The sequence below is a fragment of the Bremia lactucae genome, linkage group LG4, assembly GCF_004359215.1.
Source record: "Bremia lactucae strain SF5 linkage group LG4, whole genome shotgun sequence".
Classification (NCBI taxonomy): Eukaryota; Oomycota; class Peronosporomycetes; order Peronosporales; family Peronosporaceae; genus Bremia; species Bremia lactucae.
Genome location: NC_090613.1, coordinates 4,861,514 through 4,876,118, shown reverse-complemented (window position 1 = coordinate 4,876,118; position 14,605 = coordinate 4,861,514).

Here is a 14,605-nt window from a genome sequence, read left to right as displayed (position 1 = left end):
GTCATCTCTTATCAGTCCCGGCTATTAAAAGCCGCGGAACTGAATTACCCTGTGCATGACAAAGAGCTACTTTCAATAAAGTATGCTCTTGTCAAGTTTCGTGTGCACCTATTGGGCACCGAACCATTTGTGGTTTATACGGATCACGCATCACTGCGGACCGCAATAAACTCACCGCACCTCTCGCCTAGAATGGCAAGATGGCTCACATTTTTCTCTGAATTTAATTTCAAAGTTGTATACAAGCCGGTTAAGTCGATCGTCTGGGCTGACGCTTTATCGCGCAGACCAGACTTCGAGGCAAGACACCAGGAAAGGGTGTCTAGTGCGAAAGCACTATTTCAGCCGTTAACATTAGCCGCCATGAAGGCATACCACGTGACGAGCTCATTAGCCTATGAAATAAAAAAGAGCTACAGTCAGGACGACCATTGTCGCCTGCAGTTGGATCACTTTGGTGGACGAAAGGTACACCTTCCGTCGCACCTGAAAGCTAAGCTAAATCGCTTAACTACAGCGATGGCATGTTATGGCATCAGCTGTCAGATTGTGATCCCTTGAGAATCTATGTGCCTCATGACACAGATCTCAAGCTGATGAGCCTTCACGAGCTCCATGATGCGCCATCTAATGGGCATCTGAGCCGTGAAAAGATATTCTTACGAGTGTCAGAGGAATTTTGGTGGCCACACCTATATAGATGGGTGGCCAACTATATTCGCTCTTGCGAACAGTGTCAGCGCATTAAGCCTGCACCGTCCAGCAGTGCGCCACTGAAGCCGCTACCGATTCCAACCAACTGTTGGAAGTCAGTAAGTCTGGACTTCATGTTTGGCATGCCGCCCGATCATAAGGGTCGGACAGGGCTAGTCGTCTTTGTAGACCGACTGAGAAAAATGGTGCATTTAGCACCATGTAAGACATCGATCACAGGCAAGGAGGCATCTCTCTTCACGGGCATCCCGTGTAGTCGGTAAACACTGGATTATGTTTACCGACTACACGGGATGCCCGAGTCCATAGTATCGGACCGGGATCCACGTTTTACGTCTGGTTTTTAGCGACATGTGTTCGAGCTGCTAGGTAGCAAGCTCCACATGTTGACCGCAGATCATCCCCAGACCGATGGCCAAACAGAACGTGCCAATCGGGTCGTGGCGGATGTCTTACGCACTATAGCAAGTCCCAAAGAGTGAAGCAAGCAAATACCCTTTGTGGAGTTCGCTATAAATAACAGTGTCCACGCCAGTAGACACTGTTATTTATAGCGAACTACTATACGGGTGAGACACCGTTTTATATTAACGGACTGTGCCATCCTCGGACGCCAGTCTCGTTTGTGCGCAGCCCGAGTCTTAGTGAAAGAGCGTGCGAAAGAGGGACAAAGTTTCGTCAATATGACGATGGCTTGCGAGGGTACCATGTCAAAGACCGAACTTGCCCTAGTGACCCTGCCGGTTTGGCAGTGGTCAGTATGGCGTCACGACAAGAAATGCCTATGCTCCGAAATAATACGATGTTTTGTTAATGTCAACTACGTCCTACGACTGACCTCTCAGTGGTGTCGTATGCGAATAGATGCCAAAAGCGTGAGCGAAGCTTAACGCTTTGTGGGTGAGCGATTAGCCATCACACGAAAAGTCCGTGACGCGATGGCAAGCGCACAGGAAAAACAAAAAGAATATGCTGACCGAAATGATCGCAAAACAATGAACGCTTTAGCGTTGGAGAGAAACTACTATCAAGTACTGCTTCTCTACCTCAAAATGCAGTTTCAGTAGTACCTGGAGGTACTACGAAATTATTACCACGTTAAGTTGGGCTATTTACTGTGGCCGAGAAGGTAGAAGACCTTAAATATGGCTTACCCTCCCGCTATACATGAAGACGCACCCCGTCTTGTACGTGGTCGTCTCAAACGTTATGTTAACCCAATGAGGTCACATATCCCCAACAGATATTGGAGAGGATAGAGGCGAAAGACTTGCCTCCGACCTCCTCTTCCCATGGGAACGTAAAGGAATTGGAGATCGAGGGATACCACGCGCGGAATGCCGGTCCCTCAGTATCAATTTCTCCAAGATGTCCAGCCGAACTTACAGGCGCTCATAACTCTGACGATCCTTCGGATCGCCAGGGTTGCGGACATCATGAAGGCAGAGTCAGTCGTAAGACTTGACGCTCGAGATCCCCAATACGTCGTTTGGCAGCACTTAACGCCTAAGGCAGCCACGATTAAGTGGGCGAGATCACCCCTCCTATCGGGCACCGCCTCCACTGATGGAAGCGGGTGGGAATCAACGCTTCCTTGTTGAAAGGTTGCTTGCTCACCGCTCCGTGAGGCAAAAGTATCGGATCTTCGCCCAGTGGAGGGGATACCCGAAGCATTCCAACTCTTGGGTACCGATCGATGCCCTACGTGTTGGCGTGCCCGGCTTGGTGACTGCCTATGAAAAGGGTCACAAGCTGAGGCCTCTCCGCTAGTCTCACATGAACTAGCAGGAGTAGCGAAGTGAGAAGAAACAGGAGGTTTAGTACCTTGCATGATTGCTTTCAGACGGAAGCGGGCAAAAATAATTCGCTGCGACCGCTGTTTTATCGCATCGTTATGCGGTTGAAAGCGGCGCGTGAATTCCACCTCATATTGGTCGGGCGTTTCATCACGACAGGGATCGGGGGGAATACGTCCAAGCTAATTCCCCTGAGCCTTCCATGTATTATAGACGCCATAATAATTATGAGCGTCAACAATAGGCGCTCTAGGAGCATCGCTCTCGGCCCGTTAACACGATACCATTGATATGGAGGGGGCATAAGTGGTATGCCAGCCGTCACATAGCCACGTTCGATACGATTGGCTTGTGAAACCGACTGAGCACGGTCACGTGTCGTCGGCAGTCAGGCTCCTCTATATCTGAACCATTATAATTAATCGTCTGAGCATAAGACGTTGTGGTTCAACCAACGGAGAAGCAGCTGTACCTTTATGGGCACCCGCTCTCATTAATGGTCGCTGCGTCAGCCAGCGCAGACGATGAGACAGCATTAAAAAAACTTTGTTGTCTCCATGTTGTGGGCAATGAGTGAAGTTTGGAAGGGCAATAAAGGCCATCATCATTCCTCGTTAGCTCGCTGTCTTCATCACTACTATGATTTGATGGCAGCGGTGTCGACTCATTGTAGTCAACAATGAGCGACGAATCAACATCTCACTGTGAAGGTGGGATGGATCATCCAGTGAACGCGACAGCAGCAGTAGCTGTCTGCGTTGTAACTGTGGCACTGGGCGACGGCTGCGTGTTAACGCGGCGCGTGCTGGTTAAGTGGGTGTCTTCGCAGACGACCCACTAACATTGCCTCGTTTGGGTGGCATCTTTTGCGCCGTGTATCTACGACACAGGTAATGAGAGAACTAAGCGGCCGCGAAGCAGCTCGCTGTTCCTCTGTTCTCTTTGACGCATTTGCAAAAGGTAAATCGTTCCTTAAGAGGGGTGGTATAATGAGTTAAAGTTGTCCTAATGTTACACAATCCCCGTTAAGTCACTTTGTGTACTTAAAGGGGTGGTTAATTACTTAAGTAATGTAACTGTACCTACCACTTTGTATGATTTACATTGTGATCCATGTGATATCCCTGAGAACATTCACGTTAGCGGGGATGACGGCTAGCGTGATTCGTAGCGCGAGGTATCTAGAAAGATACGCTTGCAATACATATTAGTGTTTATCTACAGAGATGACATTATAGGATTGGTTAAAAATATAAATTTATTCTTACTACGATTAAATATAAAATCAGTATGAAATTACTTCCTAGTTCGTAAGTGCGCACGAGGAGCCGGAGTACCGCTCCCGAGACGTCACTTAGTCTACGGCTTATAGTTCGTTGAATGAGTTCGCTTAGGCGCACACCAACTAATTTAATGTGCTTGGGTGTGTGATTAAGCAGAGCGTAGTCGCATTAAAACATGCCCGTCTTCACGTTCAGTAGTCGTCGACAAAAGTGAGGACGTATTTTGCACCTGCTTTCGAGAATTATTTATTGGTTCCATATAAATTTTGCACACACTTCAGCACACGTGTTTTGTCATCAAAATGTAATCAAACGTCGTGACTTTCTGCTTGCCCTTAAAACACCCAGCATACAATACTACTACGCCTTGCTTGATCAGACAGATGTCGTCGATTAATCGCTTTGACTTACGTAAAACTTCCTTGCGCGTGTGAGCATGCTAGAACTCCAACTGAGTGTATTGCACGAGACTTGTTTTATCCTGCTCACACTCAAGCATGTCCAATTTTCTGATCCTTGTCTCCGAAGCAATAGCCCGATCCTTGCTTTAGAACCTCTACGCTCATGCCAAGTTTTCCAAGTTACCAACTGACAATAGTCTTGCGTCGAGTACTGCGATGAACTGATTCTTTAACATGGGGATGCCCTTTCCGTCCAAACCGTTAAGTTTTAACGTTCGAGATCTTTTGACAAGCAGCTTCAAACCGTCTGCAATCTAGACTCCGATGCTTGTTTCGAGGCCCTTGTATTCAAACAAGACATTAATGCGAGATGTGAATTGTGACGCTACTGTCAATGACCCATCCGGTTGCCTTTCTTCACCAACTGCTAATCCTGCATTATTGCTACTTTTCCGATTTCCAGCTGGGCGTTTCCGTTTTCTGAGACCAAACTGGTAACAATTGAAGCAATTTAAATTGAGCTGCTGAAATTATGCGGAACGCCCATATTTCGAAAGGCACCATATCTCAACCGTTGCCCCTTAGAAAGTAAAGTTTTTAGCATTTTAGAGTCACGCGAAACGCTTCCGCCGTAGCCTCCTTCTTTTTCCCCGATTAATTCGTATGCTTTTCCTCACCTCGACAAGCGTAGTGCCCTTTGAATTCTCCACAATCGAAGATATTAGCTCATATTCTGACGGAAGAATGCTCAGAAGAACCTCCAGCTGTCGCGACTCATCAACCGGCTTTCCTGTAGCCTTGAGTCAAAAACCAATTTGTAAAATGCGTCCACATATACCACCATGCTTGTGCCACTATTTAACTTGAATGTGTGAAGTCGATGCGACATCACGTCACTCGGCCGATAAACTTGTAGAATACCGAGGGATGTCGAACTCTCTAAACAAGCTAAGTAGCGCAAAAACCATTTTTCCTATTTGTGTGCGTGCGACCAAAATCTTAAGCAAACCTGCTATGTTCTAAGCAAGCAACGATGACTCTATCTTCACGGGTAGCTTTTTCAAATCGAGGTCAAGCTGGATGATGCCATCGTGTGATCTAGTCACGACATCCTTTTGAGTCAAAAGTGATGTAGAATTAAATGGAGATAAAAATAAAATTTTCTTTGTATTATATGACATGTTGGTGGCACTTGAGAATAGATAGCAATTCATTATGCAGACACGTTGAGCAATTAAAAATTGAAAACTCAGTAGATGCGCGTTCAAAGTCTGCTCGAATTACAAAAACGCAACCTGTAACTGCAGCAATTACCCCACCCGGTCGCTTAATGCTTCATACTGAGGTATAAAAAGTGTATGTCACCCTTTGCTATAGATTAAAGCAGTTATAATTCGTAATAATATCGTCTTCCTGTATAATATATCACAAAAAGAACGTTGTAAATGTTTTTATCCTTCATTCACGAGAGCTCTTTCGATGCCAAATTTTGTAATTCGATGTGTTTTTGTGTTCTACTTTCGTTACAATTTGACATTGTAACGGGGTGTCACGTTCCGTAAATATTATACTACATAGAAGGAATAAATAAAGAGGACGAAATTAGAATATTTTAAGAGATTCTTTCAACATCAATATTACCATAAACGGTAATATTGTAGCAGGAATGATACTGTTCAACACCGCAAATCGCTGCTAGATAGGCAAATGGGCGGTGAGGAATAAGTCGTAATACATACTTAAATTAAATTATATATCTATTATAAGTCAGTTTAGAAGATTGCAATACGTGGAAACTTATTATATCAATACAGTTTACTTTTTCTCTATACTATGCCTTTGTAGGCGGCACGTCGTAATGCGGCCACGCTCTACTTAGACACACACCCTAGCACAGCGAGGAAGCGGTTAAACCTGCTTCTCTTGCGTGCAGTGAGGTAGTTGTGGTGGGCGCGTTAGCGACCTCACCCAACACACTAAGAACTCTGGTTAAGTGTCGTCACGGAAGCAATAATCCGTCTCCTCGTGCGCACTTACCAAGTAGGAAGTAGTTTTCAGACTGATTTATATTTAATAGAATTAAATACAAATACCTATTTTTACCAATTAAAATATTATCTCTATAGATAACATTTAATATGCATTGCGAGCGTATCTTTCTAGATACCTCGCGTAACGGATGACGCTAGCCGTCATCACGGATGACGCTGGGCGTCATCCCTCCTAATGTGAATGCACCCATGTGCATCACATCCACAAGGGTTGGTCACAAATGTGCACCACACCCGAGTGTTGGGTCTAATTACTATTATTTAGTAATTGACCATCCCCTTAAGTACACCAAGTGTACTTAACGGGGACTGTGTAACATAAGGGCAACTTTAGCCCGTTACAGCCTTCCTAGTTTTGGTCTTTAGTTGCTAAGAATTCTTACCAACTTTAAAACTTCCTCTGCACGTTATATACGTGAGATATTCGGATGCACCTCAAGTTCACAGTAATCAGTGCAGGTCGTCTAGTACTAAAGCAGTACTAGGTAAATGTTTTTCGATACACCTGGTGTCACTTTGGGGTATATCAAGCGACCACATACGTACCATCCAGCATGGACATGTTGAAAAAAGAAAGGGGGGACATGCACGCCCCTCATGAAGGCTTCCATGAAACGCGTGAGAGGTTCACTTATAAGAGTGACCTCGGATGGAAGCTTTTAACCGAATGAGTTCAGGCGAAGGCGGGCTCATTCGGTTAAAAGCTTCCATCCGAGGTCGTACGGCCATGTTCTTAACTATGCAAAGAGACGATACACATGCGGCCACAGACGAGTTCATTCATCATAAACTCGACGCTGCCCTTAGAAAAGTAGCTTTGATTTGCCAGAAAGACTATCAACAGGTAGATGCGGGGATATAACACGGTTCCAAGCAGATGAAACTGTTTGAGACAGCAGCATTTACATGCTGCTGGCGAGCTGACGCATACACGTCGTTTCGAAAGCTTGAAGATTGATATCTCTAAGTTCAAGGCAGTCGAAGGCGACTCTTCGTTAGGATGGTTCGTCGAGCTAGATATGCATGGGAGACTTGGCCGGACGTGCCAAGCCTTGGACCTTAGGGCTCAAGCTTCACGAACTATATGCGTTTGTGTCGTGCGGGCCTTTAAGAGCCAGCTAAAAAGCTGAGCCGCCGTGTGCCGAATTAATAGGGTCGAGCAGAGCTCCTGGTTTTGAAGCAGGGCAAGCGTGACATTTACGCTAACGCTAAACATACACGATATCTAGTAAGTTTGTGTCGTGAGTCCTCCGATTGATGAACAAACACAGGTTACTGTGTGTATCAGGGTTCTTGCGGATAGCCCTGCAAGACCTACCTGTTCCGCCTCGAATAAGAGTCGCTATAAAGGAGTGGCTAGGTGGACTTAAGGCAGAAACAGGTTTCGTCTACTCGGGTTCCCATCGTCCGCCGATACGACAAAAAGTCGGAGGTATCGAACCCATGGATCTCTGCCGTGTTGAGAACGGGAACCTCATATTTCAAATTAAAAGCGATTGCAAAGGTGCAATCGCTTTCAAAAGACAGGCATTACTCCTATGCGTGTAGCGCCTCACTGCCAAAAAAACACTGAGCAAAATGATTGACCCCCCGTTTAGAATAAGCGGAGCTTGCTGTTACGATATGGCAACAGCGAGGCGAACTGTCAAAAGACAATGGGTTCAAGTCATGGAGCGCCCTATTGATCCAGCAACGTCAAGAAAATTTACGCGTCTTAACGAAAGTTGCTCCCAAGACAGAGTCACTGTATGTTACTGCCGCTTTTGATATCTTTGTGATAAGGTTACCCTGGTCATCTTGCTAATCGAAGCGATTAAGATTTTCTCACATTGGTTTCTTTCGATAGTGGGGTGTCAACCAATTTTATTCGACGCCAATCGCTGTAGTTAATTTTGTTGAGCGCTATAAACCTCTTACAAGAATTACAGTGCACCTTGCCATAGGCGATCTGTAAACGTTAAGAAACGCGTAGTTGGTATCCAGTACACGTAAGAGAGTAAATAGTACGATGATTATAAAAATGTACCGGATTAAGATAACAAGTATGATGTCACCCGAGGATATCTTGGCTTACAAAGCAAGAGCCAGGCATAAATTGGAAGTGTCGATCCGTTACGATGCCTCTCTCCTGTTCATCAGATTGCAATTTGATGAACGTAATGAAGCGTCTACAAACGTGTGGGTGAACCAAGAATGAGGCGGTGGCCTCACTTGTGGCTCGACCGTTAGTCCGACTGCCTGAGACCTACCCATCACACCGTGAAATCAGATTTGACGGCTGTCATGAGCACAGAGTCGAACACCCGAATAAGTCGGGTTCGGGACAAGGATTCTTGCTTGGAAAGTAACATTCAAGTAAGTTTAACACGCCTGTCTATAAAAAACATTACGAAAATCCTAGATCGACTGTAGGGTCGATTGTAGAGGATCGCGTTGTTACTATGTAACCACAGCTCCAAGCAGTTGGGGGGATATGAGCAAATTTAGAAGAACACGCTCTAAGCTAAACGCTAAGATTCATTTCTCTTGGCACATTTGTACGTCGGAGGCATACGAGCAGTGAACTTTATAATCAGCCGTCTCGTGATATATCGCTCAATGTCGGCGAATGAATGATAATATACCCGACATTTTCGACGCTGAAGAACTTCCAGTTCTAATGCAGCACGACAGCATATCAGATGACGGAGGCACTACCCCCCCCCCGGCTATTGTTGATTTTACAACATCGACCTGGAAAGCGTCGCTAAGGACACAGATATCAAATTAATGTGGGACTGAAGCTTCGGACTCTTGTTTAACAAACGGCTGTGCATGGCCTCGAGCCACCTTCAACTTTACTATTTTTTACGACGCTGGATGGATAATGCGAGGCAATGGATGGTAATTTACCACATGAAGCAATGAAAATGGAATTGTTTCCTTGTTGCAATTATCAGCAATAAAATCCACAATCTCTTGACAATGCTGTGTCACCTACAGCTGGACAATTAAGCGATTATAGCTCATATTTTGCACCTGTAATTAGAGATGACGGTGCACCAGGATTTATGCACCTTCGTCGTGATGAGGATTTGCTTACGTACGCCCTGAGTACCCATCGGGAAGATGGTTATGTAATCCCTTAGTCGAATGCCAAAGCGTTGAAGCCACCTCAGTCTTCTGAATGGAAGCGAGATTTGCAGGATGAGCTAAAGGCGCACAAGACAATTTTGCTTGGAATATAATACGGCTGCCCGATGGCGCAAACACTATTAGGTATACAGCCATAAACGCGATGAGACAGGGGCCATTGTCTGGTTCAAAGCTCGGCTTCTTGTTAAAGGGTACTCACAGACCTTTAAATTGTCATGACAGTTTCACGTATGCTTTATTCATCAAAGGCTTGTATCTCCGGTGCTTGATTAATGTATTTACGAGCTAGGCTACAAAATCGAGCATTGATTTGAATTCAGCTTATGTATACTATGAAGTAAAAGAGCGCGTATACGTGATGATTTCAAGGGTTCTCGATGTCGATGGAGAAAGAGATATCGCGTGTCAGCTTGACAAAACACTATATGGTCTCAAACAATCAGTGGCGGTGAGGCACAAGCGAGCTCGAAGAATGTTTTTAAAGCATGTTGTCACATCACTAAAGTCCGGCCGTGTATTTCATGCCTGTAAGTTCCGAAGATTTTTTTCGTGTATTATATGTTAACGGTATGTTCCTGTAATATTCGGACGTCTTGATAGCTTGCGAAATATCTGACGAAACCGTTCGCCTCGTCTCAGTTCCGCATCCTATTTTACAAGACAGGTATTTACTTCTTGCCTTAGAGGGAGTGTTGATAGTAAAGATGAGGATATGGAGACCGGATGGTATTTGAAAGGCTGCGGGTGGAGACGGTAACCTTTGCGTAGAAAATTTAGTTGATGTGTAAGTTCTGACTTGGAACTGGTTCAACATTATATCATGTGCAATCTTAGGCTAGATGTAGCAATAGACTACTGCGAACTAGATCCTAGCGTAAGCATTACTTTACTATTTCCTTTTACCTCATTAGTGAAACTTGCACACACGAAGACAACGGCAATTACGTTTTAACTGGCACCAGGGTAAGACAATGGCTTAGTCCGATTTTCAAATGCGGTACTTACACATTAGTAAGAGAACCTAAAGATTTGGCATTCATTCTCCATGTGTCGTGAACAAGCCTCAGAAAATCGATTTTCAGAATTTATTCGTGAAACGGGGGTCCTGGTCAAAGAGAATTGCCACTGGCAAATGGTGGTATCGAAACACGCGATCGATGAACAGCTTTGCTGTACCTTCCTCATCAATGGTATCCGGCACAGCCGCTAAGTGAGCCATTTTTGCTCAATCGGTCAACAAAGACCACTATGCCAGAGCTATCGGCCAAAAATGTCGGTAGACCAAGAACAAAATCCATACTAATGGACTTCCAACTCTCTATGGGTACAGGCAGACTTGCCAGTGCCAATGGCAAAATTCGATGCGTCACAGAAGACACTGAAAGGCCAATTTGGGTTTGGCAGTGCCAGAATCGGGGCATGGATAAGACTATCCTTAACTGCTCGAAAAGCATTATGTTCTATGCTAGTCCAGCACCATTCTGTATTTTTTTAAGGAGATTAGATAATGGCCTAGCCATATCAGCGTTATTTTCGCTATATTTGTGCAAATAATTGGCGAGACCTAACCACTTACGCAAATCCTTATGTTTTTTAGGAACCGGCCAATCTATTGTGGCTTTTACCTTAGCGGGATCCGCTTTAATGCCTCGCTTTCCAATGAAGCACCCTAAGAAAAGATTTTTAATTGCGCAAGAAATACATTTAGATGCATTGGCATACAATGTATTGTGGCGCATACACTCGAGCACAGCTTGCAAATGGTCTAAATAGTTTTGCATATCTGACCAAGCCTGCTCCGCACGACTATGGACAAAAATGTCATAAAAAAGTCTGTGCATAACCTCGATGAGGACGGAACAGTTGCGTCACTAGACGAGGCTTCGATCCATGGGTTGCGGTCTATCAGACAGTACCGATGTGCTCGAAGAGCTTGTTTGGTAAATAGGCGTGCTAACACGAGCAGATTAAAAGTCGAACTCAGCGCGTAGCGCTATGGTAACTACCTCTTTGAAGTAGCAGGATGAGATTGGAATAATTCCGTCCGGACAACGCTCTCATTGAGACCCTCATAAATATTGTTACGATAATTGCTTCTTGCACCGGGTCTTGATCCATAGATGCAATGAGAGTTCCCAACTCCTGGACATAGTCCCCTAGGGTTCGTTTACCTTGAAGAGTCGCTAGAAGCCGTTCTCGCATGCGAAAAGCTAGAGCAGGCGGTGCAAACATGCTAGTCATATGCTGTTTCAGCAAATCCCATTTATGAAAAGCGTCGTTTATGGACGTACTGCACAATAGTGCCCACTCAGTGGGTCTACCTCCGAGTTTGAAACCTCCGAGTTTGGAAATGGTTATAGTCACCTTTGCCGTTTAGTTAACAACGAGACAGAGTCAATGAACATCCCCATCTGCTTAATCCAAAAAGGGAGATTTTCTTCCTATTCCATCGAATATCTTTACATTGACAGCTAGAGGGCACGCCTATGCCTCTGAATCAGGTGCAGAGATGTACCGGGCTGGGCATTGTAGCCGCAAGGTGATCTTGTACCTGGATTATCAGGGAGAATTCATATCGTATGAAGGCTTCAAGCCTTGCATGCAGGACCTCTGGCTCCTGAGATATAATGAATCCTACATGTTCAAGTCCAAACAAGTTTTGGGCTTGTCGTAAGCTGCGCGTTGCGCCTCTAAAAATTTCTGGAAACTCTTTTACTTAAGCGAAGGCTAAGTCTTGTAAAGACTCAGGCGCAGGTTGACTACGAGTGCTACCAGGTGAAGCGGAGCTATCTCGCTCCTAAAGTCAGAAGAAGACTTTTAGACTGAGAGAGTCTCTTAGTTCTATAGAACTAATGTGTTTAACAACTCAAGGAGTCGTACAAGCTATTAATGTTTAATAAATCTTAGTTCAAGGGATTCAGGGGTTCGTAGAACAAAGTGGCAACTAGTGCCCAAGAGTATATACCTTAGAAGGGCTTCTTTCTCGTACAGATCAATGCGCAAGCCTTGGAAAGGCACTTAACGCTTTAATATTAAAAGTGGAACTGCACTTTATCTAATTATTTAATTTAAAGCCTTACCTAGCTATTAACAAAATAGAATTCGGGCCGCCAGATTTACATCTGGCGGCGACCACATTTGTTACCCATAATAAATGGGATTTAGGTAATAAACTATTTTAGAATAGGATAAAAGGGTATATTACGCATAAGGTGTTAATTTAGAGAATGAAAGTACGAGCACATTAAGCCAGATTTCTATCGAATGTACTTATGACTACAAGTCCAGTATGAACACCTTCTTTAACAAATCTCCATTTATTATGTTAGAAGTCTTTCGTGACAGCGATTGCAAGCATTTATCGTATGTTCAAGGATACTATGTCTCGGGTGAGTGTGAAATCTTAAATTAACCAAAAATACAACTAATGTCCTTTTGCGTCAATATTACCAAATTTGATAATATGGAACTATTAAGTCAAAATTAATAAAATATAATAATTTTGTGCTTCTTTCGTTATTTCCTCTCATAGAAAATAATATTTATTTTTCTCTTATAGGAATAAAATTTATGAAACGAAACACTACGTTGCACGAACAACAAAACAGCTTCTCAGTTCAATAACAATTACAAATAGAGCAGCTTTACTCTATTTGACGACATGCCATTCAATTGCTTTAATAAGCCAAACTGCAATTTCGATGGTACTTTAGCTTACATTTTTCGATCTCCTGTGTCGACAAACAGTCATACCTCTCCAAAAGGTTGTCAAACAAAAAATAATATCATGAGTAAAGCTCTGCTCGTAGAGCCGAAATTGTAAGCAATCACTTTTACAATTTTTGCTCTGCGAGCATTTGGGTCGATTTGACAGCTTCAAGCTCACACCTTCTTTGCGTGCGACGGATTTGCTACGGTGTCCGGATTGCATTCACTCTACTGGTTTGATACATAAGTGGCTTTTGTGTATTCACAAGGGTTTTAAGCATTCAGCGGCGCGCTTGGAGTACCTGGCAGTCGAGGGTTTCTCAAATAAAGAATTGCTCCCGCGCGCCCTTTGTACTGATGCTAGACGTGATGATGAAAAGTTGTACACTTGTCGTGTGTAGCATAAGTAAAGCATGAAATATGAATAGCGGACGCAATTGTCGCATAACACATTTTGCTTTCTTGTCTTGACACCGCTATCATCCAGGGAGCAGCGAGCTGATAGTCATTGTAATGGGGCACACATCGGTTGGAGAAACGTTGTATTGATACATTTGCGTATTGCATAGTTAGCTATTTAAATGTATAAGTCAGTCTATATAGAAGATAGATATGAAAGTACTTGATCTATTAATACAGTTTTCTTTCTCCCTATTCTAAAGCCTTACAATTTACCTTTAGTAGCTAAGACTTCTTAACTTTAGAACCTTCCTCTGCACGTCGTGACGTGAAGTTCCGAGTCATTCATCTGATCCATGAGGGCGCTCTTCGCGCTATTCAAGCAGAAGCGACAGACAATTCATGCACCGACCACGCCGACGCGGAAGCGTCGGCCCGCTTAACAATTCTAACTGTTAAGCACCCTGTTCACTCAACGCCTCCGCGTGTCGCGAGTCTTGCTGGTGAAACAAGGCTTCTTTTTTTAGACACCGTCGATTTCATGTTGTATGAACTCTGCTATGGCCGCATGTTGTCCATCTATGTTCAGAGTGAACAGCACGACACCAAGGGGTGGGGCGCCTGAGACCAAACTCATGCGTTCAATCGCTCTCCAGTCAAGGTCATTCAAATGAGTGAACCTTTTAAACGTTGCGGGATAGCCTTCTTTAGGGACTTGAAAGCTCCCTCCTTATCCAACAAATCCGTGTTAGATGGAACGTGCTTAGGCCGTTGGACGAACTATAAAGTGCTTTCAGGTCTCAGTGGGCAAATTTTTGCTAGTACTGATAATAGTACTAGTCAACCAAAGCAAATTACAGTGATCTGCACCACCAAACTATACAGGGCACATGGATTTAAGTCTTCATATATGTCTCGCGGTACCTGCTTGTTTAGATCGTCGCCTCAAGACCTCAGTTGCTGTTATCGGGGGGAGTCGCTGTGTACGCAGTCACGATTCATGCTGCTCAGTCGTGGATAACTGAGCAAATCCGACATTTTGCCGTTAGAGTTTTCGTTGAGGATAAAAGTTTGCGTTTGGCGATTTCACTGTGGTAACGTGGACTGGCATTTCAGAC